The sequence below is a fragment of the Sinohyriopsis cumingii genome, chromosome 16 (assembly GCF_028554795.1).
Source record: "Sinohyriopsis cumingii isolate HCF-2022 chromosome 16, ASM2855479v2, whole genome shotgun sequence".
Classification (NCBI taxonomy): Eukaryota; Metazoa; Mollusca; class Bivalvia; order Unionida; family Unionidae; genus Sinohyriopsis; species Sinohyriopsis cumingii.
Window position 1 is genome coordinate 12,577,053 of NC_142976.1, and position 27,012 is coordinate 12,604,064.

The window sequence follows — 27,012 nt, forward strand, 5'->3', positions numbered from 1 at the left end:
TTCTGGTAGAAGGAGTCCATTGCCCAGGCTTTCTGGTCTAGGACTGGGTAAACATAAAGGGGTGGGGGAGTCAGCTTGGTGGCAAACAAGACGAGCTTGGGAGTTTCCCAAAGCTGAAACAGTGAGTCTGCTACAGATTGGTGGAGTGACCATTCCACAAAAAATATCTTCCCATTCCTTTACAGACTGTCTGCGAAAATGTTCTTGCAGCCAGGAATATGGTGCACTTGACGGAAGCTTTCCATCGGAGGAGGTAACAAATCTTCATACAGAGAGAAAGTGCCATTATGCCTCAATGTCTCCTGAGGTATGCTACCACTGACATAATGTTGTCCCAGACCATTATGCATTGATCTCTTATTTAGTGGATGTATCCTGAAGGCCTAAGAAGACTACCCTCATTTCCAAATTGCTGATGTAGATTCTTCCTGGGACAATGAACCTGAAGAATCAGATCCACCAGCTCTAGATGAATCTGATGCATCTGTGAACAGGTAAGAGTGGGGTTCATGAAGGAATGGAGATACACGGGGACTTTGGCCAGAAGTCGGTCCTGATTTGTCCACCAAAAAGATGGTGGTGGAAATACCAACCCAGAGAAATTGGACTATTCAAATGGTCCTGTCTAGTTTCCAAGTCATTAAAGGTAGAAACTGGAGTGGATGCAAGTGAAGTCTGCCAAGGGGAACCAGGTAAGCTGTGGTGTTCAAGGTCCCCAGCCAAGAGAAAAAGATGAGATGATAACTTGGTCTTTCCTCTCAGCATCTTCTACTGGGAGAGGAAAGTGTCTGCTCTGTCCAAAGGGACATAGACTACACCCCCTCCCATCTGTGAGAAAATTCATCTCCTAAAGACAAAATACTGAGGTGGATTTAGCTCTTTTTTCTTTAAGTTTGGTAGAAGACCAAGCCTGGTCACTATGGACCAATAGCAAGATAGATTTAGTCTAAACACCTCTATACTGCCATTGTGGATCAATCATCACAATATTGGATGACTGGGATACCAAATGACCTTAAATGGGCTGCAATTACTCCCATGGCCCTGAGTGATCAGAGTGATGAGGCTAGGTTGAACAGCAGAGCTCAGAATTGGAATACCTCCCCAGCCAAACAAACTCTGAGGTACTTCCTGCATGAAGGAAAGATATGGATGTGAATCCTGAAGATTGATAGAGACTGCCCAGCCATCAGGTCTTATGACATTCAAGAACGAGGCTGTGTTCACCATCTTAAACGGTTCTTCCGTCAGAAATCTGAGGAGGGAGGAAAGGTGGATAATTAGACAAGACTTTCACCCTTTTTTGGGAACAAGGACAATCCAGAAATAGAAGGCTAGAGATTTCTTATTTAACTCCCTCTGCACCCTTCCAAAGAAGGGATTGGACCTCTTTCTTATATTGGACCAAAGCTAACTGGCAGAAGTAAATGGGTGACCTTACTAGAGGGACATCCTGGAAACTGAAGCTGATAACCATCTATTATGATAGAAAGGGCCCAACCATCAACCATTATGCCTGACCAACAGGAATCAAAGGAAAATATATGGTCTGTATAGTGGGAGAGTATCCCAAGGTCTATCCACTCTTGTCTTTAGTAAAGGGGGATGGTCCAGCCCTCTGAACTTCACTGGGCCTTTGTGGATGCACACCCTTATAGGACCCACCTGCCAATGGGGAGCTCTGAAATGGCATTGTTTCTTTGATTGAGCTGCACAGCTTTGAAGAATTTAGCCAGTGTGCCCTGACAGCGGTCAGGATGATGCCACTTCGTAAATCATTTAAAAAAGCCTGAAGTGGAAGGAGTGGACTAGTGTTTGTTGGTCTCCCAAATCCTGAGTAGTCAGAGAGGGGATGAGCCTTCCAAAGAGTGCAGTGTCTCTGTGGAGGTGGAGAAGCTCCACTGACAAGGCCACCACATGTCTAGAAGTTTTTGCAACTGCTTCCAGCAAACTATGGAGAGCCATTGGTGACAGAGATTCCTCCTTTAGCAAAACTGAATGTGGCTGCTGAAATGAGATCGGTGAATACAGATTTCACCTCTTTTATTCATCTGTCTGTTCATAAGCCTCGTTATCTAGTGTATATGCCTTCCAGCTATATTGCAGTAAAATCATATATAAAAAAGCATCATAGTAAAATATAGCATACTCTCAGGCTTATCAAGCAATGAACAGAATTTACATACAACTTAATATATACTGTATGCACAATTTTAAATTTATAAATACATGTGTATGTATATATATATATATATATATATATATATATATATATATATATATATATATATATATATTTGTATGCATGTTGTGTACAATTTACTATATTAATTGCTTAATGTATCCGAGTCAAAAGCCATCTCTATTAATATGTGCTCCACTTAATGTGTGTTAAATGTCTGTTTATTTTGCAATGCTCAGATAAGTATCTATTTTTATTTCATCGATGTTAGCAGCACATTTATCATTCTTATAACCAAAATAAGTGATTTCCTGAACAAAATGAAGATTTAAACAAACATTTTATGTGAATATCTGTACGTCAGTTTATATATATATATATATATATATATATATATATATATATATATATATATATATATATATATACACACACACACACACACATGAGTGTGTTTGTACTCATGTCAAATGCATCCTTTTTATAAATATTTACCCATATGGCAACAGGTAACTCAATCCTTACACATGAACCATAATGTTATTGGGCATTTTACCACAACATAAATGTTTCTGAAAATGAATATGTTAAAATGGTAAATTATATATATATTAAATATGAAACAACTAGCCATTGAAGCCATCAACAATAAATATTGCATTACCTTTTCCTTAAAATCTAAATACAATATATGTCACATAATTTGTCAGCAGAAAGGCAATTCTGCATTTTTATATGTTATATGAGATGCTTAACTTTTGATAAAAAGTAATAAAAATGAACTTAATTAAACAATTAATATCACACTTTTCATTTAGGCTCCTTGTAATCACAATATCCAAAACTTTGACCTACTGTACCTTGCATTACTGTATGTGCCAAAGGCACTCATCCAGTTTTAAATGTTATTTTCAAAATACCACTACAACTATCTCAATTTTACAGACAAAAAAGAATTATAGGGGTATATCCATATACCGTCTTAAACAACACTGATTATCATTCACTTTTTGGGGTTATTTCAAGACTTCAAGTCTGCTGACTTTACTATGGTCTAAGGAAAACAAAGCATGTTTCCAGTCAGCCAATTGTCTGTTTTTTGTTGCATACCCTGGCACTTTTTCCCCCTGGAGTGAAAAACAAATTTAAACAACTCCCAAAATTGATTTTGTGCATCTAACTGAACTGGTTTAGTCCAGTACTTCAAGTGCTTAGTACACTGTATATACTAATCATTATGATATAAATGCATACATGTATAGTGGGAATCCAATATTTGTAGGGACCATGCTAGGCAATGAATCAGGTGAAATAGTTACCAAAGTTTGTCATTTCATACATACAAGCCCAAAAGGTGAAGTTCACTTTGCCTAGCACTGATTTCAATACATAAACCCCATCCCATTTTCAGTATAATGCATTAATAATCAAAGTAAAACATAGACTCTGGTGTCAGTTTTCCCTTCAAAGATGACAGAATGATAGAAAAAGAATTTTTTTGTTTTGCAGTTGATTTATGTGCTAATTTTATGACCACTTATAATAATAATAATAATAATAATAATAATGAGGACTTTGTATAGCGCCTAATCTTTAGAAGCTCTAAGCGCTTTACAACATTAAACAACACCTATAAGATAAAAAACGTTTAATGATATGATTACAAAAACAAACACCATGAAATTAGAAAAACATTAAAAAACATGCTGAGAATATTTAAGGTAGGAAACATTAATTGGTCTTTAAGTTTGTTCTTGCAGTCAAAATAAGTGAGTTTTGAGAGCCCTCTTGAATGTGATCACTGTGCCTTTGTGTCTAAGTTCAGTGGGCTATTCATTCCATGTTGCTGGGCCCTGGTACCCAAAAGAACACTGTCCATATTACTTTGTTTTCATAGTGGGAATGATGAGTATACGATTGTCAGAAGAGGAGCGTAAGTATCTTGCTGGTATGTACACATGGGTGAGGTCGGATAGGTATGTTGGACTAGAGTCCGACAGTGAAACATAGCACAGAGAACAAATTTTGTGTTTGATTGTGGATCGAATGGATAGCCAGTGTAGGGTACAGAGTAGCGGGGAGGTGTGCTCTGATCGTGGTACTCTAAGAATGATCCAAGCAGCTGTGTTTTGAACATTTTGAAGTTTCTGGAGCAGATATTGAGATGAACCAGACAGAATTGAGTTACAATAGTCCAGTCTTGTAGTACATTGTATATAATCATAACCATAAATTACATTGCTCTCTACAGAATCCCACTGAAAATTCATACAGGTGCCTTGAGAAACAAGGCAAAAACTGAATTTTTGTTGCCAAATATGAAACAAATTATTACTTACTGCAAATAGCCAGATCCATTACTAATAAAAATTAATCATTATATCCGATAATTTATCTGATAAACTGATGGAACTACTGCTATATTTTCAAAGTTGCCATTGTATGTAATATAACAACTGTAGTTTAATGAAATAAGAAAAGCTGTAATTGTTTTATACAATTTTAATAATATTTCATCATACTTTTAATAATCTGACATTAAAATACCCAAAACATTAGTCTAAAGCGACTATTTTGAACTTTATACACCAGCAGACTTCTTGGGTATTTTTTTAAAAAACTTTGCTTATCGTCTAGATATTTGGATCAAGCCTGGAACCTGACCTATTAAATGCACTTACCAAGCTTCTGTATGATTAAGATTATGTCTGGTAAAGAAATAGGTAAAACTATAGTTAAAATCTAGTAACAAATATAACAGATATGAACAAAGTAAGGCAGGCGTTCTGGGCAGCAAGACTGACTAACTTGCAATTGCAATATTTCATAATAAAAATTATGGGACCACCAACAAAATATGGGTCTGCTGAGTTGCCCTAATCAATATCGTAGAATCTTCCCTGGGAGGTCATTGTATCATTGATAAATGTGAGGTAAATTTACCGCCCTTTTCCAGCATGTACTGAATGAGATGTCACTCTAAATGTCAATTAAAATGATGTTGAAATAGTTTATGCTGAAAACAAATTATGTACTTTTAGGTACATTTAAAGACACTGACCTAAATATTTATGGATCTACAGACATTAGCTATGTGTAAGATAATTTGCAAAATGCACTTTAAATATGTAATACCGTTATGTACAGTTCTAGAATGTACATTTGGGATTTACTGATATCTAATTATTACATATTTGTATTTTTTTCTCTCTATAATCCCCAAGTCATTATGCCAAGAGCTGACCAAACAATCAAATCTAAAAATCAAAATCTTCAAAATTTGCAAATCAGTGCTTTTCTCATCAACAAAGAGGAATTTTCAAATGTGTCAAAACTGGCAACATTTCTAATAATACCTTAAATTAAATAAATGATGTCATATTCATACACTGTATAAGTGAATAAAAGAAAAAAATTAAAACATGTGTACATTAATTTGGGGTAAATCATCACCAACTGTACATCTGAATTCACCATCCTTTCATATACTCCAAAACAAAAGCATTATCCAGGCAATTCAAAGAATCTAAATTTGTGTTACTATTCATTTTTACAATTTCACATCCTTATAAAAGAAAACAGAGAACCAGTAAATTAAAATTTGAGATAATACTTAACAACATATCCCAAGATGGTGAAGAGGAAACACATGTTCAAAACTTTACAGGCAGGTGCCAGCAATCATCAAATGAGCAGCCCTTAAGTTTATAAATCTTAAGTTGGCTATGAGTTCTATTAAAATTATATATGGTGACTGAAAATTTATTAAATAGTAATTGTTTACCGATTTTTGTCCAAAACTAATGAGATACTTCTGCAGTATACTGTAACATATTTTCAAACCTGTACAAATGACATCGCTGACTACTTCCACCATGCTGGCAATGCATCATCTGGTTAAGATGACAAGCCTGACCCACTTAATTCAAAATTAATTTTCAGGCAAGGCACATCAGTTAAAACTGTCAAAAATATCCTAAAATGGGGTTCAGTTGTTGCAATTACTAAAACATTTATGTGTTAAACATGTATTTGGCAGATCAAAAGGATCAAATTCAATTTGGGCATTATCTTAGTCTCTTACTCACCTTAAAACTTGCCCTAAAATTATAAAAAGGCCAGATACGCAAGATTCAGAGTTACGACTTTGCATAAATACTAATAATTCCATGCAAAAAGCGATCACACAAGTAACAGGTATTGTGCAAAAATATACCTGTTTTGGATTCCAGGTCCAATATAGTTTCTGAAAAGCTGTTTCGAGTTAAAGGTATAATGGTACCAATTGTACAAGCCCAGGTGGGCGGAGTTTAAGGTGCAGGGAACACTGTATTCAGAAATAAACAAAACCAGCTGTGATTGGTGCATTATGTAAGAGTTGTACTTTCTCTTAGGCTTAAAAAAAAGTTGAGCCTCTTGGCAACATGTGAGATTATGTTAATTCATATCTAGATCATATTTTGTATTTTTTTTTTTTTTAAATGTGGTACACATTGCTGAAAATATGTCTGTTGTGACTATATCTCTTACCCGTCTAGTTCCAGCAGAGTTATCTCTCTTAAAAGCAATGGAGTACCTGGTTTTGTCCATGTCAAATTGACAATCTAACATTGTTCTCTATGGCAGTGTGTGACATGCATGCTGAGGTAGAATATAAAGTAGATTTACTTCCCAAAACATTAGCACTGAGGTCTATGGAAAAACAATTGATACTGTGATACCTATACCCGCCCACCCCCACCCGTTTTAGCACAGCGACTATATCCGTAATGCTGTGCGGAACGAACAATAGCTTCAACTGGAAGCGTTCTCTAAAGTCAACTTTTGTTATGATTTAATTAATTTATTTCATGAAATGACAGCGACATAATTATCCAGGCTAATTTCACAAAGCAGCGGCAAACGTGAAAATGACATGTCTTTGTTGATGGTACATTACTGTCGCACGCGCTGTAGGAGCAGTACTTCATTATAGATATTAACTTCATTATTTCATGAAGTTAAAAGATCATACATTTGATCTCACCTTAACAAGGTGTCACTTCAAAAAAACCCGGATGCAGAAAATGTCATCAATAATGTCATTTGTTGTTACCACCATTCTCAGTTTCTTTTCCGTAGTGCAGCAGCAGCCGACAAGGGTATGACTAAAACACGCAATGGAAAAATGGAACGCAATGGAAGTATAATACGCAATGAAAATCAACAAATTGTATATTAAAACTGTTTCGTCACTTTTTGAACTATATATTATTTCAAGAAATAAATTTACATCAAAACATAAAAGATGAAAGTTATTTTAAATAATGGTGCAAATTTACTCAAATAATTTTTCACTTAAATGTAATCAACCTGCTGCGCAATGAAAATCATTATACGCAATGGAGATTTCAGTAGTTAGTACATTATTTAGTGGTCTTTATCAGTATGGATACATGCTTTATTGGTTATTTTTATATAATCAATTTAATTGAAAAATGTATTTCATATGACAATGACCGGCCTGATGCGCAACGGAAATCGACCCATGCAGTGGAACTGTCTTATCTTTCTTCGAAGAATATTCAAAAATAGCAGCAGAGGGGCTGTACAGACCGAAACTTTTTGCATAATAAACCCCTCCAGGAAACTATTCCTCGATAGAGGGCTTATTTCGACGAAATAAACCCTTCTATTCAGAATACAGGACAAAAAAAAATGTCCCCCGAAAACTCGAAGAGTTTCCAGGGACAAACTCGTTGAGTTTGCACTGACAACTTGGGTTACTTCAATAAATCTGAAACAGTTTCCGTGGCGGGGTCGTTATTGAAAAATCCATGGGTCGGGTCCATCCCCTCTGCTGCTCTACGAAATGAGTTTCCAAGGAAAAACATTTTTATGTTAGCGGAATTAAATCATTGACAAATAAATAATGGCAAATATTGGAGAAGCACATACGACTAGATTAGCTCGAGAACGTCTCGAAGCAATTCAGAAATTTCTTCCTGTCCGTGATAGTGTCAGACAAAAATTACAACTAAGACAGCAAGCACGGGAAGGCTTTGCAGAGACTACGGAGGAATTATTTAAACCCGTGACCAAAGCTACTGAAAAATCCGCAGCTGTTACCAAAGAGGCTTTAATAGAGCAAAGGAAAATTTTACAGGATATTTCAGCTGGACTTAAACCCCCGCCTCCACCCGATGAAGTTGTTGTGTCAGTACCTGCTGGTAAGCGAGTAACAGGGAGAATTACTGACCCCGCCAAAAGATTTACGCCGGATTATATTGAACTTCTTAAAAATGTACCAGAAGAGAAATTACCTGAGACAATACTGTTAGGATTGATTAGAAGAGATGTGTCTTTAAACCCAGAACACGGTTCTATGACAGATGATAATTTTATCAAATATTCGTATCGTATACGTGAAAATAAAAAACAAATCAGCAGGGACGATACAAAATACGAAAGACTTGTAGATGCTATACGTAAACTTGAAATTCCACCATCGCAACCTCAAGAAGAAAAATCACCGTTGCAACACACAGAACGACAACAATATCCTTCACGGCGAAGAGCAATAGATCCTGACCTAACTCCGTTAAGTGAATACGAGGCTGCATCTGAAGGAAGTCCGCGGGGCCAAAAATTCAAACAAACTAGGTCGCCGATAATTAGCTTAACAACATCTTCTGAAAGTTTGCCTCAAGACATTTTATCCCCAAGAATTGTACCATCAACAGGGGAGGGTTTAGGATCCGGTTTTATTGCCTGCCCTAATAATATCATCGATGATGTATCACGGTTGGAAGTTCTCATCGGAGGAAGACGTGCCGGAAACAATTCTCCGGAAATTATAAATGAAGCCGCAGATATCTGTCAGAGACTATTTCAGCGTGGCATCATGGATATCAGCATCTACCGGGGGCTCATTGATGAACTCGCAGACGGTTACCACAGCGACTAATAATTAAATTTGCTAGCAAATTCAGTTAGATAAACAATAATTAAATAAAATGATACTACACGATTCTTTTCACAGACCAAGAAGTGTCAGAGTAGTAAACTCACGATTACCAGTATACGAGGTTGTTTACGGAGATGGAGTCGGTGATGTTGTTAGGGATTTAGTCACAAGAATCGCTCCGAAAGCTGGACCGTTAGCAAAACAATTCGCGATGAAAGCCGCTGATGTTGTCAAGGATAAAGCCATTGGCACTGTTGGTAGTCTTGCCGGGAAAGCATTTCAATCAATCAAGGATCGACTAGCACAGCTGATACGAAAAAAAAACCCAGTCGAGAGGTTGGTGCCAGTAAAACTACCATCCACTGAAGCTATGCCGGCAAATGTTAGTAGCGTAGTAAATAAGGCCGTAAATCAGAAATTAGCTGAGATCGCAACAGCAGGAATTACCTCCAAAGCGTTGCAAGATAGTGTAACTGCTAATTTGATAGCTGGTAGTGGTTTCCGGTGACGATAACATTTTAATTAGATCATCACAAATAATAATAATGTTTGCACGAAAATCCAATGACGCGTTTGATATGTCCAAACCAGTACTTAAAGATGATTCTGTACGTGATTTTCAATATTATTCTTATGAAGCACGTGATCCTAACCAACGCGGAAGAATTGAACTACAGGTCCAGGATACAAGTAGATACTTCTTGCCCGCTGAGGCCTTCATCGAAGTTGAAGGTAGGCTTTTAAAGAATGATAACACTAACTACGGAATCGGCGACCGAGTTGGATTTGTTAACAACGGCATCATGGCGTTATTTAAATCCGCTATTTACATGATAGATGGAAAAGAAATTGAAACAATTCATGATAACGTCGACGTTGCCACAACAATTCTCGGGTTGGCGAGATACTCGGATGATTACACCAGATCAGCCGGACCATCAATGATGTTTGCAAAGGATATAACCGACAGCCCCGAGAACAGGAATGTAACAATGAATAATGCCGGTGACGCAGTTGCATCGATGAACGAAAATTTTAATTTGGGTTTTGCAACACGTAGATCGATGTTAAGTGGAGATGAAGAGTTCTCAGGTGTGATTCCATTGTCTCACATCTTTGGATTCTGCAGAGATGTCCACAAGGTCATATTCGGTGCCAAACACACAGTTGTACTTGTGCGAAAACCTGATGATAATGACGCTATCTGGCGAGATGCTGCTGTTGCCCCTGGTCAGGTAATACTAACTAAACTGTGGTTGTGGATGCCAGTGTTGTCTCCGTCAATCACCGAAGAACAACGACTGTTGTCTTTCATGGACACGGGCGGTAAATCACTGCTATCCTGGAAAACAACAACCACAGACGTTATTCAGGGTGATAATGGTGGGTTGTTTACATGGCATATATCATCGCAACAAGGAGTATCAGCACCACGACATATTTTCATTGCATTTCAATACCGTGCTAGAACAGATAGCCAGGAAAGAAATCCAATGGTATTTGATACACTTGGAGTTTCTGAAGTTTCGTTGAGAATAAATGGGCATCAGGAGCCATCTGAGGATATATTAATAGATTTCGAACATCATCGTGTCGCACGCGCGTATCATCGTCTGATGTCATTTATGGGGCGCGACCTTAATGTAGACACTGGCCTGCAAATATCACAGCGAGACTTTATGAGTTTATATCCGATTTATTACTTTTCGCTGGAACATCTTGATCTGGTTAAACAATCTGTTGTCGACCTACATTTCCGAGCTCGTGTAGGTGTTCCTGCTGGTGGTTACAGAGCGATTGCTGTCATACTCTCCGATAAAGCAATGCTGCTTGAAGGTGTTGGCGGACGAATGAGGGTCATCGACGCTCCAATCGAGAATATGTAACGCAATTAAAATCAAACTTAGGATATAATGTCATACAGTCATGTTAATGTCACCTTGACTTCCGGTCAAACGAAGAAATTGCAATCAAAGAACGCAAGCACGTGCGGGACATCAATAACACTAAAACGAGATCAGATTACTGGTGGTCCAAACAAATTGTCGTTGACTAATACTCAGCTTAAACATTTTAATAAGGCACTAACAGCAAAAACCGGTGTCCGACTTGATTTCTCTGCTGCAGCTATCAAGGACATGACTAAAACCGGTGGAATATTTCCTCTTCTCGCAGCAATACCGGCGTTGATTGCCGCGGCAGCACCAGCCGTAGCAAAAGCCGCAGCACTCGGTGCAGTTGGAACTGCAGCTGGAATGGCACTAAAAAAGGCAACGGGAAAAGGATACAAGAAAAAAAAGGGACGCGGTCTAAGACTACCAGGAACTCCACCATCATGGTATCCAAAAAAATTCTAACGCCGTTGAGCAATTTTGATTTACTCGATGCTGTTAAAAAATTGCGTGTAAAACATTTCAGAGGCGTATTTATGCGAGATCAATTACCGCAACGACCGAATAATCCAGAAACTGGCATTATCAATCTCGACAACAAAGATGGTCCGGGAACTCACTGGGTTGCTTACGCGATCGATCCACGTGGAATTATCTATTTTGATTCGTACGGTTTAGCACCGCCAGTTGAGTTTCTCAAGTATGTCAGCAGATTTTCTAATGTTCCAGTGTGGCAGTCGACGTTACCAACACAAACATTAATTGATCCGCCCATTTGTGGGAGGGAGGTTTTAAATGTTCTTGATGCAATCTCAAGAAATCCAGCAACTCCTCCTCATAAAGTAGTGTATGAATATACCGCATCGAGAAATGCTAGCATTTGAAAAACAGCAATAAGAATAATGGTGGATATTTACGGAAGACCTTTCACACGAGGAGGTAAACCAAGCACAGATGCTGATCTCTCAAAATATGCGACCAAAGATGAAGTCGATAATCTTTTGAATATAGCTGGAGTTGACCCAGATGAAGTTGCTATTTTCCAAGACAGGCAAGGAAAACTAAGAACGAGCAACATTAAGTGGAATGATATAATTCGCAGAGTTCTTGGAGCTACCAAGGATAACTTCGTTGCATTTAGTGATGGCGGCCGGATCAAGGACTCGAATATATCAATCGCAAGCATCAAAGACAGTATTGATAAAGGTGTTGATAAATGTGTGAAAAAAGCCGGTGACACGATGACAGGCGAACTCAGCATGAGCGGCAACAAAATAACCGCGTTAGCGAATCCCGAATCCGACCAGGATGCGTCAAACAAACAATACGTGGACATCGTCAACGGTAAACTAAATACGCTGCGTGCAGAGCATGATGTTCACGTGGGCGCGTTTACAAGATTTCGAAGAAACTTCGTAAAAACTGATGAGGTCGTGGATAAGTTCTTTGGGACTCCTCCAGTCGTCGATGTAAAACTCGCTGATGTAAAGACCGACATTAACACGATCAAACAAACACAGCAGGATATCGTATCGGGTATTCCTGATATCGTTAACAAAACCAGTTTGATTAAAGTTCCCACTGGAGTTACTCCGGGGCATATCACCAACATCGTATTCACGGTATCATCGGGATTCGCAACATGGTCACGACAAAATAACACTATCAAATATACAGCAACAGCCACCGGTGTTTACAGGTTGTCTGTGTTTTCAGCCGCTAAATTTGAAATCTTCACAACATATCCTTGGAGACATTCCACCGATAAGTATTCCGGGGTTTGCACTGTAATACTAAACAGCGGAACCGAGGAAACATTTATGCTTGAAGCCGAGGACGATAGTTTAACAGCAACATCTTACTGGTTTTGTTTGGAATTCGTCGCTGCAACGCCTCAATTGGTTACCGCGTAATTGAATAATGTCAACGACGCCAGATGCTCAACAATATCGATACAATCAAGTCCGTGAGTGGCAATCTGAGTTAAAAACTGTCATCGAAGTAACTAGTCAAAAAGTAAAAAAATACAAGCGCCGCATAACAGTGCTGGATATTATGGTTTATTCAGTATCTGCCGTTGTTGCATCTGCCGGAGCAATACTATCAGCGGTCACTCCGGTAACTGCAGCAGTCGCCGCCACGATCTGTGTTTCCGCGGCCACAACAACAGCTGAAGTTTTCGGCATCATAGCAAAAAAAATATCATCATGTGCTAACACAAAATTACACGATTACACGACAAAATTAAATACAGCCACGACCGCATATCAGAAATTATCATCGCTGATATCATCATCGTTAGACGTGCAATGTAGCGACGCTACGATATCAGATTCTGAATTCAAACTAATGTCAGATGCGTACAATGACTATTTGAAAACTAAACAAATAAATAATGTCAATAGAACTGCTTCAACAAATAGTCACAAACACAACACCGGTAAGGACCACAATGATCTCAGTGTCCTCGACGACACCAGAATTCGGTATTAATTTTCGAACTCCAATTCCAGTGAGTGAAATCGCGTTAGCAAAGCTCAGTGTGTATCACAGCTGGCCCAATGTTAGGTCGGCATCATTTGGTGGTCTGCAGCCAAATAATTCATTCGTGTTCGGGAAAAGCAAAGCCGACTCCGGCGAACAGGGTGAACTTGACTGGAATACAATTACACTTCCCACTGGGAGTTATCAGATCGAAGAAATCAATAATGAGATACAACGCCAAATAAAACGAATCACCGGCAAGGAAGCCAAAATATCTATAACAGCTCATGAACCAACGCTGTCTGCGGTCATTGAAATCTCAACGCCAGGATACGCCGTGGATATTTATAACAGCTCAATCCGAACATTATTAGGATGGCCAAAGGCCCCCGAGGTTAAACCTCGTCCACCAAAACCTGAAAAATCGGATTTTATGACCTATAAAGAAGCACTACACGACCTCGAGTACAATTATTATTTACTCCTTGCAGATCAATTACTAGCAAGAAAAAGTACTTTAATGCCCGATACTTGGAGTATAGAAGCTCCACGTGTTAAGGGGGGGCAGGAGCTCCGTGTTTACCGTCTAGATGATATAGAATCTGAATTATTTATTCCGATCAATCTAGTACATAAACAACAGCTACAACTCCTGCGAGTATATTTCCAAGATTATATTTCTGATTTAACAAGTCCGCGTGATAATATTATCACAACCATAGAAAAACTAAACAAACTCGCATCGGCCATGGAAACTATAAATCTAAGAATAATTCAGGCTTTACTGGATCTTAAAGACTATATCGATGATAATTATAGACAGATAGCCAGAGCAGATTTTGCAATTAAATATGGTATTCAAGTGAATGATATTTCAGATTTTAAATTTCCTGGATATAACGTGCCCGAGCTGAGAAAATCAGTCTCTGATCTCATCGATCAATCTTTCGAAGATATTCTTGCCGCGTACGAACGAATAAAACCACAACCTGTTATTCTCAAGCACGACAACAGTACAGCATCCGATGGCAGACACATCTCACCCGGGATCGTAAATATCACAGATGTTATTGCGGTCAATCTTGTATGTGACGTCATCGATGGCAGTTACAGCGCATCAGATACTACGACGGCACAACAGGGGTTTATCCTGTATACGTTCACACCAAGAGACCCCCCTGGTTTTCTGATTGTGCAAGAACCAATCAATCCGGTCTATCTACGGTGTCATAACCCGTGGTTGTCAACGATAAATTTCAAACTCACCGACCAGAGGGGGAATTTGTTGGACCTGCGTGACGAGACTGTTAGTATAAACTTACTGGTGAAGTCCTAAGTCAAGGGATCCATAATATTTATAATAGTTTTTTTTTCTGCACTGATCCATTTTCGTCATTTTATCGTGCAAATACCCTATCAAAACCAGCATAAGTTATCGTTGAAAGTGCTAGCACGCATTTAAAAAAAAACGGTTGTGTATAATGTATCAACCCGAGTACATTCATGCACGAGTTCATATTCATGATAAGCAAATTCTTTACGAGGCAATAAAAACCGCATTTCAAATACAGACATTCCCAGAACAGTATTTCCCCGTTAAAATAGTTATTGACGTGTATGGTGACGAAGACTTCTTGTTAACTCCGTCACAATTAACAGAGCTACAGCAAAATCATATGATCATAGTTTGGTGTCAACGAGAACAGATTATGAACTATTCTCATTCCTGTATTGATGTTGAAACGCTTAAGCAAATCCTGAAAATCTGAAAGCGCCCTTCACTTGAGAAACTCTTTGAGTTTCCAAGGGCAAAAAAAATAATACACTTTTTTTTTTACCCGTGGAAATGTGCTTTACACTCCAAGCGGGGGGGGGGGGCGCTAGCGTTCTCAGGTTCTACTTTCACTTTGTGCTGTGAGTCACACGCTATGCGGTTTATACTTCCTTGTCGGCCTCGTAGTCAGAAACACTAGTATTTTTGTCAGAAATGCAAGGCATTTCCGTGTCTAGATTCTTTATATAACCTTTTAACCGTCTCACCCTGGTGCTAATTAATTTTCGAGTCTCATACTCTTGTGACAATCCAAGACGAATCTTCTCAACTGCACGGCACAGTGGAATAAATTCAGATACCTGATTTTCAGTTATCCCGGCAAGTGATCTGTAAATGCGATCTTGCAAACCCTTAATGAACCTATATCTGGCAGGGAGATTGTTCTTCCCCAAGCGTGATAGCTCATTCAAGGATTCAAAATCTGACATAATTGTTTCAGTGTCTAGTAAAATATTAAAACCTCGCTGTTGTAATTCTTTAATTTCAACAAGTATGGTATTTATATTTTCGTGATTCATATTATTATATATTTTTATATTTTTAATAGAAACACTTTGCATGAGAAACGCTAGCTTTCCAAAACAAAACGAGACAGTCGGAAACATTTATCCCCTGCAAGGGCCTAGATCGTCAAATAACGTTCTAGAACCCCACGAGGACTGCTTCCGACATGACAATACAACATGTAACACGAAACACTTTATCCCCTGCAAGAGCCTCTAGATATCTATAGGCTCAAGAGGACGTGTTTAGTGAATTGACAAGGACAAACATATAACACGTAACTTATCCTAAGGACGGACCCCTCTGACTGCCAAGTGACTCAGAGGCACATTTATTTACAAGACGAGACAGCCCTGGCTTCTAGGATCGAGTTCTCTAGCAGGCCCGGCAAACATTTATTTGACAACACAAACAACCTTTACCTCTGATTCGAGTATCACAGCAAGCAAAGGTACAATGAACATGTAATCTTATCCTAAGAGACGGTACAGAACAGACAACCTTTACCTCTGATTCGAGTATGACAGCAAGTAAAGGCACAATGAACATGTAATCTTATCCTAACTTATCCTAAGACCTTATCCTATGACGACACAAACATACACAGGTGGGTCATTTTCTACGGTCAGCAGCAGAGCAAAACCATCCATTGAATCGACCATTGGATGGTGCACAAAAGACACCCGCCATTGGCGGATTAAATTTATGGTTTTGCTTGCGCGTGCTGACTTTCGATCGACCCAAAGGTCTTAGGGAGCGATTTCGTATATAACCCAACTGTTACTTGCGAGTTGGAAATTCGCTCTAGCAGTGGGCGGGACTTGTTTAAAATATTTTAATTGTATGTTTTCTTAAGCGCGGTCATATAACAAGCACAGAAGAGCAAAACAGTCGGATATATTCAGTAAAACGAGGATATTGTTTGTAAAAAAATATATATTCTACGGTAAATAAATGATTACATGTTATGAACTCGATAAAATATTTTATCAAGGTGGCTTTCTTAGGGGGAGCAAATCCTCTGACCAGCAACGACAACTCTGCAAAGCGTTACACACTCTCGGAGGAGTTATCGTCGTTTGTGTCAACGATAAGAGTTATATAACAGAATGAAATCTTCTGTTTGAGCTTCTTTGAAAATGCTGTTTTGTAGATCCCATCTGCGACATGCTGTACAGAAGGTGGACAAATACCGAAATACCTACCGGCGGCGTTTATTGACTGGAATACAATTTCTTCACCTGTAATTGCGTTTATAGATTTAATAGCTCTTCTTGCAACTGTTTTACAACGCCCTGTGTTACCCAGTAGGCAGTTCTTGCTCTGAGTGACCACGCGAAGATTGTTTATAGAGTTATCAAGTATGTTACCGTTAATGTGATCAATGACAAAACCCTTAGGGATCACTCCAAAGAAACATTCGTAAATAAAACGATGACATAAATACCTCTTTCCGCACGTGGCAGTAAATCTTGAATAACCACCATTATCAACTCCACCAACTGGTCGTCTTCGCGTGCAGTGTCGTACTATGCCATCTCGGTTTGCCTCATAATTTGGAATAGTTGGATGTCGGACGAATTCTTGATTCATTATACTATAAGCAAATCATTTGTCTAATTCATAATTTGTCTGAAAACTTATTTATGTAATCACGCTCCGAGAGAGCGTTATCACAGTCTGGATTTTTTTTATCATAATACCGTTTTAGTTCTCGATAGCGTTTTCCCCCACACGCTGAACATAATTGCGTTTTTCCTCGTACTCCAATGCCGCATCTGATACACGGTATCGGTCCTAGACTCCCACCGCGGACCTGTTGAGCATGTTGTCCACAGTATTCGCCTCTGCAGGGTTTGCTACACGGCGCTGATGAATTTAGTTTGATCCACTTGCATGAGAAACTCTTTGAGTTTCCGTTCATTATATATAATATTTTTGTCTATTTAAATATTTGTCTTAATTATAATAATGGGTTTTGAAAGACTATCCAGAATAAAACCCATATCAGGTTCTAGATTCGATCTTGACCGGTTAACCGCTGATCCACGACGAAGAGAGTTAGCAGAGGTAATTGGTGTTATCAAGAATGCCAAAGAAGAGTTTCGTCGTGATGGTGCCGCACACACGTGGTCTTCGTATAAAATTATCCTCGGAAACGCGAGCATTTCTCGTGACCGTATCATTGATGCTACCATGAACGATACAATCGCGCGTAACATAATTGGGTATCTCGACGATAGAAGATATTTCGTACAGATAAAATTTATTGTTGGAGTCGGCGAGGGAACGTGGATTATCAGAGACAAACTAGACCCTGTTCTTGATGCCAGAGGCGTTCGTGGAAAAACCGTTCTGTTAAGTAAAGACTCAAAACCGGGAGTACTTGTTGGGATTGATATACCATATTATGCCAGAGCGTATCCTGTGACCGCAGTTGTTTATGGAATTTATCCGATGAAGAAACCACGCGTTGATAAACTCAAACCGATGAAGGTGTCGCCGTTGACAGAGTCAAGGATGAATTGTGTAGCTGAGCGAGTAATGGAACATTTTAAAAATGCAATGCGAGGAAACGGCCTAACACCGCTAAGACAAACTAAAATAACAGCGTGGGCGACACGAGTAGCGGATAAAGGAGCGTCAATAAATGATGTTGCTGAGCTAGAGCGATTACTAAAATTTCCTATAACGGTTTCATCGTTAACCGGTGAGGTATTGTATGAGTGTAAATACAATTCCCGTGGAACACCAATAACTATTATCGATCATAACAGTCACGCCTGGACTGACTCGGTTAGGATATTTCCGCAAGACCGTGTTGTGAAGTATTATCCGGAATTGCAAAGCAATTCTGGGAGCATGTTTGATTTTATTTATCAGATAAGTAAAACCGATCCAGTGTCTGTGTGGTTATTCAGAAGTAGCGAAGATGGAGAATATGATCAGTTTGTGAGACCCAACGGGGAAATATACAGAACAATGGCGTTACAGCAGGAAATGAAAAAACTCGCAGAAAAATATCATGCTGGCAACACTGATACGTTACTGACACACTGTTTTACTGTCCCGGGTGTTGTCGCGCATGTAGCCCGGGAACGAAATTCATGGAGACCAACTCCGAAAAGTTTTCTTGCGGATATCCAACAGAGCTGTGTTGAATACGGACACGGCGGTTTGTGGAATACTCGATATGATCACCGCGGTATGATATCCGTCGACATGACGGTGTGTTATCCAGGAAGTTTCCTTGGGCGTGGAGAATGCAGCGAATATTTTAAACGATTTGGCCACGTTACAAACTCGATGACAAGAGTTGCTGTAAACGGACCATTGCCTGATTTTGACTTGACCGGATTTGCTTGTGTGTCGTCGTTTAAATTCGCTAAGGATTTACATCCTGTGTGTTATGTTTGGTTTGGCAGACATTTCGTTGAGAAGCGATGGGCACCGATAGTGTTATTGCGATACATGCTTGACAGTCGAATACTGTTGTCGCTGACGGTCAGCGAAGCGATTATATGTTATTGTCGTCAAACCGAAGTTTGGTTGCCAACTCCAACGCCGGTTACGTTAGAAGAAGTCATCGAAGATTGGTCACGAGAATATCCAGAAACTTCTATCGACGCTATCATCAAGAAAGCTCCTGAAGTACTTAAAAACAAACTCAGAAATGACGAAAGCACAGCAAAAGATCTAGGACGAAGAATAATAGGGAAATTCACTCAAGGTGGAGCGTATGATCATAAACAACATCACAGTCGATTAATCATGGACAAGACTGAATTGGATCTTGTTGTCGCTGATGCAGCCACGAACAACATGTTCTGTAACCGCGAAGATGTGTTTCTGTCAAACGGGGAAAAACTAGGGACTGTTTTTAGTTATATCGACGGAGAATCATCTCAGTACACACATTTGAGATCTTCGATGCTAGCTTATGTATCCATAAATTTGTTGTCGATGATTAATAGATTCCCTGTTGTCGCAGTGAGAGTTGCAACGGATTCATTTTATATTAATAAAAAATACTCAGCGCTGTTGGATAATGTTATATCGGATGATCCATCGTGGGGCTCGTGGAGAATAAAGAATGAAATGTTACAAGGATATTGTGAATCAGCTGACGTTGAAATCGTGGATGAGTATCGCAGCGCAGAAATGTCTTCGACGGTTTCGTTGTCTCCGCCGGTGCACGATCCTGTTACAAGACACAAAACAGTTTATCTAAACGGCCCTGGTGGTTCTGGTAAGACAACTCGGGCGATTGAATTATTTCGCGGTTCTGACTTGGTCGTGCTGACTCCCACACACAGACTTGCCAGGGAGATGAGACAACGGGATGTTAACGCGTGCACGTATCACAGTTTTTTCAAATACAGCGGCGGCACGTGGACACCTGAACGAATGGGAACGAAATATATTCCCGAGAAAATAATCTGGGATGAGATAGACACTGTGCCGTTAGATATATTAAAACAGTTTCTGGATTGGTTGCTAAAGAAAAATACCGCAGTGGTGATGTGCGGCGATCATGGTCAACCACCGCCATTTACAGGTGAATCTCCACACGAGTGGCTGAAAACTTTTGTAGATTATTATGAGGAAATAACTAACGATGTTAGAGCACTCGATGAAACGCTGAAAGAGTTTAAGACACTGATCAGGCTACAAACCAATAAAGTCCAGTGTGAGATAATGCGTGAAATAATTCCAGAGACTTCGCTGAGCGACTTTTGGGAAACGTGGAAACCAGGTGATTTAATTGTGGCAAGTAGAAAGATAGTCAGGGACACACTTCAGCAGCGGTTATTTCAGTTACATCAGAAGAAATTTCCCATGTTGCCAGTGCCGTTGTGTTATAGACCAGCTGATACGCGATTGCAGAATATTGATGTTGATATTCCAGGACGCCTGACTGCGTCAGGGACGGAAAAACAAAATTTAGTATTAAATGATATTGTTATCGTTGATGTTGATGCTGTCGAACAGGCACTGAAAATGAGCAAATCCCCGTGGACGCTAGGATACGCTATGACCATCCACAGTTCGCAAGGACTAACTATTTCAGATACAACAGTTTGGATTGTTGATGATCGCATCGAGTGGTCAAATTTAGTTTATTTAGCCGTGTCAAGAGTAAGAAGGATAGCTCAGTTACAAAGAATTGTATTAGATGATGTTATCAACGACAGCATCAACAGATCAATCGCTGATGATACAATAAGAAAGAAATTAGCCGGTTACAAACAGAGCGACAAAAAAAATGGTAGAGAGTTTGATCCCAAACAAAGTTTGGATGTTGAATTTGTAATACAATTACAACAACAGCAGAATAATCACTGTGCGAGTTGTAATTGTTTATTGCTGTGGCAGTATTCGAAAAACGACCCAAGGCAATTCACCGTAGATAGAATAGATAGCAGTCGCGGTCATACACGTGAAAATGTGATGTTGACCTGTCTTGAGTGTAACCGACGCAGAGGTGTTGCTGCAGTTATTTAAATGATTGAATCACTTCAGTGCGGATCACTTTAGTGATCGGGGTGGTAATTGTGTATCCTCGGGAATCACCTGAAGTTGCTCGCGTTTAAATCCGCGTTGAGGAGCAGTCGAATCTAATCTGTAGATTGCGTTTCTGCCAGTTGATCTGGTTATGCTGGATATCTTATGTGTAGTAACACTCCATGTGGGATCGGTTGCTCTTTTTTTTCCTCCTTCTAGTTCGCCTGGTTCGTATAAATACCTAACGGTGACATTACCCAGCAGTGGGGACGCTAGCGTCCCTGGCTGCGTTGAAACATTTTGTTGCTGTTGTCCGCGTTCACTGACGCGGGGTATATATTTTTTTGTGATTGCATTTACAGGTCTCATGTTTGTTGTTCTGGTAATTTCATTATTCAGTGCGGCTATCACGTTTGGCAGTCTTGCAACCCATTCACGAGATCTCGTATCGTAAATGAATTCCCTCGCGTACTGGTATCCGAATAATCTCTCAGCGAGTGTTCTATTAAATCGCTCAACAATTGCCTGATCCCGATGAATTTCAGTATGTCCTCGTCGTATGGTAACGTTATGCTGCTTTGTCAGTGATGACACCGCGCCCTGAAATTCCTTGCCAGGATCAACTTGTAATAATCGTGGCCAGTTTAGAGGTCCTCGTTGATAAATTCGTTTAAACGCAGAGGCGACTTCGGACGCTGTTTTAGTCGCTAACGGTTCTGCTTCTTTGTATCTACTGGCAACATCAACTACTGTTAGCGCGTATTTGTATATTTTTCTACGGACAGTATCATGAGGCAGGAATAGTATGTCAGCCTGATGAACTTCATTGGGCACACTAACATCAAAATGTGCAAAGTTGATTTGTCGAGGTGGTGGTAAGTAGATTTGCCATATTGCTTGTTTTGATAGCCAATTTTTGGCAACCTCGCGTGTTACTGATGCCGCGTTGGCGAGTTTATTAATTGCTGAGTTACCTCTCCAGTATCCGATTGGGGAATAATAAATCGCTTGCATTTTTATTTAATTATCCAGCGCCTAATACTAATTTAGATTTCATCGCTGATCTTACTAACCAATTAGCGAGTGACTCCTTAAATGATTTATTTTTTATGGCGCTTAGTGCATGAATTAATTTCACATCCGCGATATGCCTGTCTTGTAGATCTTTACTTCGATAAGCAACATCATGTATGTGACACGCTGCGTCGATAGCGTTTATCGGATACTCTCCCGGTTTTGGTTTAGATTGTTCATCAAGTCTGATATCTAGTCGGGTCCCTGGACCGCAGTAATTGTATCCTGGGAGATGTTTTTCTCCGGGATACTTTGCCCAGGGAGTTCCGGGGAGCTTTCCAAGTTTGGCTGCAATGTCACCTCCGCTAAATTCTCGCTTTTTTTTTGAAATCTAAATTTTTTTGTGCCACATCGCGTACACTTACCAGAAAGTGCTTGTCTGTTATTTTTTGTTGTAATGGTTGTTAGATCATTCGTAGGGGTTCGTGCCTTACACTTCACACAATATAGATCCATAATTATTATTCTTTATATACAAATGGAAATTACAGATTTTTCTGCGACAAAAAAGAAAGAGCCAGTTAAGCATAATTCAGTGCTACCAAACTCTATCCGCGCGATTATAATTGGGCCATCCGGTTCAGGTAAAACACAGCTGTTGCTGAACTTGATAATGAAGTGGATGAAATGGGATAAACTGTATTTGATAGCTCCATCTGTAGATGATCAACGATGCTATAACGTTATAAAAGATTTTAATGAGAGTGCAAGCGCGCTGAGTAAAGACGGTGAGGATGTTGTTGAATTTATCACTGATATCGAAGAAGCCCCCAGCGTCGAGGATCTTGATGAATCAATTAACAACCTAGTAGTGTATGATGATGTTATGTTGGACAAGCAAAAAAATCCCGCAAGAATATTTTCCCGGGGACGTCACAAAAACACTGATGTGATTTATGTTACTCAGCGTTATACACAAATTCCTAAAGTAATCAGGGATAATTGTAATCTTCTTGCGATATTCAATGGAGTTGATACACATACACTGAGAAATATTCATCAAACCTGGTGTGGTGGCGATATGGATTTAAATAAATTTAAAAATTTCTTCAGTCATGCTCAAAGAAAACCTCACGGATTTGTGACAATAAATTTACACGATCCCAGAACAAGATACCGTATTGGACTTGATACACTATTTGCAACATAAAAATGTTTTTCCTTGGAAACTCATTTCGTAGAGCAGCAGAGGGGATGGACCCGACCCATGGATTTTTCAATAACGACCCCGCCACGGAAACTGTTTCAGATTTATTGAAGTAACCCAAGTTGTCAGTGCAAACTCAACGAGTTTGTCCCTGGAAACTCTTCGAGTTTTCGGGGGACATTTTTTTTTGTCCTGTATTCTGAATAGAAGGGTTTATTTCGTCGAAATAAGCCCTCTATCGAGGAATAGTTTCCTGGAGGGGTTTATTATGCAAAAAGTTTCGGTCTGTACAGCCCCTCTGCTGCTAAAATACATTTTTAAGTTAAGAAGCATTGTTTTAATATATTTATGTTGCAGTTTCTTGTGGAGAAAATTTTGCAAATGGAAATGATCAGTCATGAAATAATGGCCATTACTGATTATTTTTTTTTTATAGTATAAAGTAATGGGAACAAAAATTACGCAATGGAAATTATTTATTTTGATATTAAGTGTGTGTGTGTGTGTGTGTGTGTGTGTGTGTGTGATTTGGATTTTTTATAGTAGCTTTAAAAAAAAATCAGTCATATCGCTATGTCTGCAGTGTGGCAGTTTATTGTGATGTCTAGCACTGGGGCTTCATGCCGCAGACATGTTGCAGGATGTCCCATCCAGTCACGTTATCCTGACACCATGATGACCAGTCCTAGCACTAACCTCTCAATGCTGAGCGCCAAGCGAGGCAGCTGTTACTGCCATTTTTTTAAGTCTTTGGTATGACTCGGCCGGAGATCGAACCCACGACCTCCCGCATCCGGGGCGGACGCTCTAACCACTAGAACACCCAAGCGGTCAGAGAATTACAACAAATATAAATAAAACAGAACAAGATCTGTTATATTTAAATTTTTGTTAAACAGTGAAGGGTTTGTAAAGGGAAATAATATCTTTCATTGTATTTATTTGTTGTCCTGCTCATTAAGCTCAGTGTCAAAGTCATCATTTCCTGTACGCTGGTGTCTATTTAAGACAGGTGAGCTTGTGCATTATGTTTGTCAAGCTTGGTAGTAGTAAAGTGGGATACCCTAGCCTCAGTGGGAAAATACACTACAGATCTCCCCGGGACACTCTAGCCTCAAGGTTTTTCAGCACACCCTGGGACACTCTAGCCTCAAGGTTTTTCAGCACACTCTGAGACACTCTATCCTCATGGGGAATTGAAAAGGGAGAATATTGGGCCTGTATAGCGTCAAAGGAAAGTGGGTTTGTTGTATAAGGACAATAGGAATGGAACAGGGTAGGTGACGGCACGGTACATACAATTGGTAACAATGTAGCAAGAGGCTGACCTCAATTGGGACCAAAGAGCGGGGGTGGGGGTGGAACTAGAACCTTTGGCGGGACATAAACATATATAACTCATACAACATAAGTAGTTAAGTGGGCCACCATAGGGACAATGGGACTTAGCATTAAAAACACCCCTGGGCAACTCTAGGGACAATGGAAATTTAACATGGAGAAAAACGCTGGGCCACTTTAGGGACAATGGGAATTTAACATAGAGTTTGGGCTTGTCTAGGGACAAGGGAAATTAACATGAGGAATAGAGTTTGGGCTTGTTTAGGGACAAGGGGAATGGAACAGGGGACTATAGTGTGGGTCTGTCTGGGGACAATGGGAATTTAACATGGGGAATAGATCGTGGGACTGTCTAGGGACAATGGGAAATTTAACATTACGGAAACCCCTGGGGGATATAGCCTCAAGGGAATTTAACATATGGAAATTGAACATGGTGGATCTGTATAGCGTCAAGGGGAATTGAACATGGTGGGACTATCTAGGGACAATGATGGTAGAGGGTCAAACACAACAGAGACAGAAACATACATACACTAGTACGAGCGTGGGATTTATATATAAAGCATTACCAAGACCTGAAATCTTGCTGGGGTGTTCAAAAATTTGCATAATTGTAATGATGCTATAAATAGCTATAATCAAGGAAACGCTCAACGACAAAATGGATGTGACTAAAAGTAACGTTAAAATGACGAAATTGTCCCAGAATTTAAAGGAAAATAAACATATCCCCGAAAATTAAGTTACAATGGTTTAGACTAAAATGGATAAAATTAGTAACTACTTACAATATCGACTTCTGTGACGATCGTGGATAAATACGTATGTATCTATAATCAGCTAAAATTCCTATGAAATCCCACTATCTATTTATAGCTCCAACTTGTGGGTTTTTCCTTTGGAAAATCCCACTATCTTTTTATAGCCTCAGCTTGAGTGACGTTCCTGTTTATGAATTCTAGTATATATGTATAGCTACAAAATGTGGAAATCCCCAAGTCGATATTTATAGTCTCAAAATTTCCAGCGTCAGTGACGTCACTGTACTGAACACTAGGGGATAAATGGCAACAGTGTTGCAAGTGGCTGACCTGAATACGCGCTACTGTAGGTAGGTAGGTAGAGTGTATCTGATAGGGATAAAGTGAGTTTTATAGGGACAAACAGAGACCAATACACACACACACACACACACACACACACAACATACGCGCGCAGACTCACACACACACACACACACACACACACACACACACACAGAGGGAAGAGGAAAAAACAAACCCCAAAATATACTATCCACACTCGGGAGGAAGAAAAAAAAACAACCAAATATACGATCTACACAACGTACGCGAACAAACACACACACACACACACACAACATACGCGCGCAGACTCACACACACACACACACACACACACAGGGAAGAGGAAAAAACAAACCCAAATATACTATCCACACTCGGGAGGAAGAAAAAAAAACAACCAAATATACGATCTACACAACGTACGCGAACAAACACACACACACACACACACACACACAACATACGCGCGCAGACACACACACACACACACACACACACACACACAGAGGGAAGAGGAAAAAACAAACCCAAATATACTATCCACACTCGGGAGGAAGAAAAAAAAACAACCAAATATACGATCTACACAACGTACGCGAACAAACACACACACACACACGCACACACACACAACATACGCGCGCAGACTCACACACACACACAACATACGCGCGCAGACACACACACACACACACACACACACACACACACGCACACCACAGAGGGAAGAAGAAGAAAACCAGTATACATTATCCACACGCAGTGAAGAAATAACCCTTTATATATACTATCAACAGAGAGTGAAGAAAATAACCCATTATATTCCATCAACACAGAGTGAAGAAGAAAAAGTTTTTGAAAGCACCTAAGCCCTCACCTGCAATGACCAACTCTGCCAAACACCTACACCCCTACCCACCCCCACTCCCAACACTACAAAACCCATTTAACCCGTTATTTTATGGCATCAGTGTGTGATTTAGGAAACATCAAGACACAAAATGATGGACGA

At 39.6% G+C, this 27,012-nt stretch overlaps 1 protein-coding gene across 1 annotated transcript in view; it reads right to left on the reverse strand.

Annotated features, from left to right (window-relative positions):
* Positions 1–7,317, reverse strand: part of LOC149779956 (uncharacterized) — a 45,800-nt gene extending 38,483 nt beyond the window's left edge. The window contains exon 1 of the mRNA XM_089936664.1: positions 7,209–7,317. The gene's annotated coding sequence lies outside the window, so the exon portion shown is untranslated. The remainder of the gene's footprint in view (positions 1–7,208) is intronic.
* Between the last annotated feature and the right edge of the window lie 19,695 nt (positions 7,318–27,012).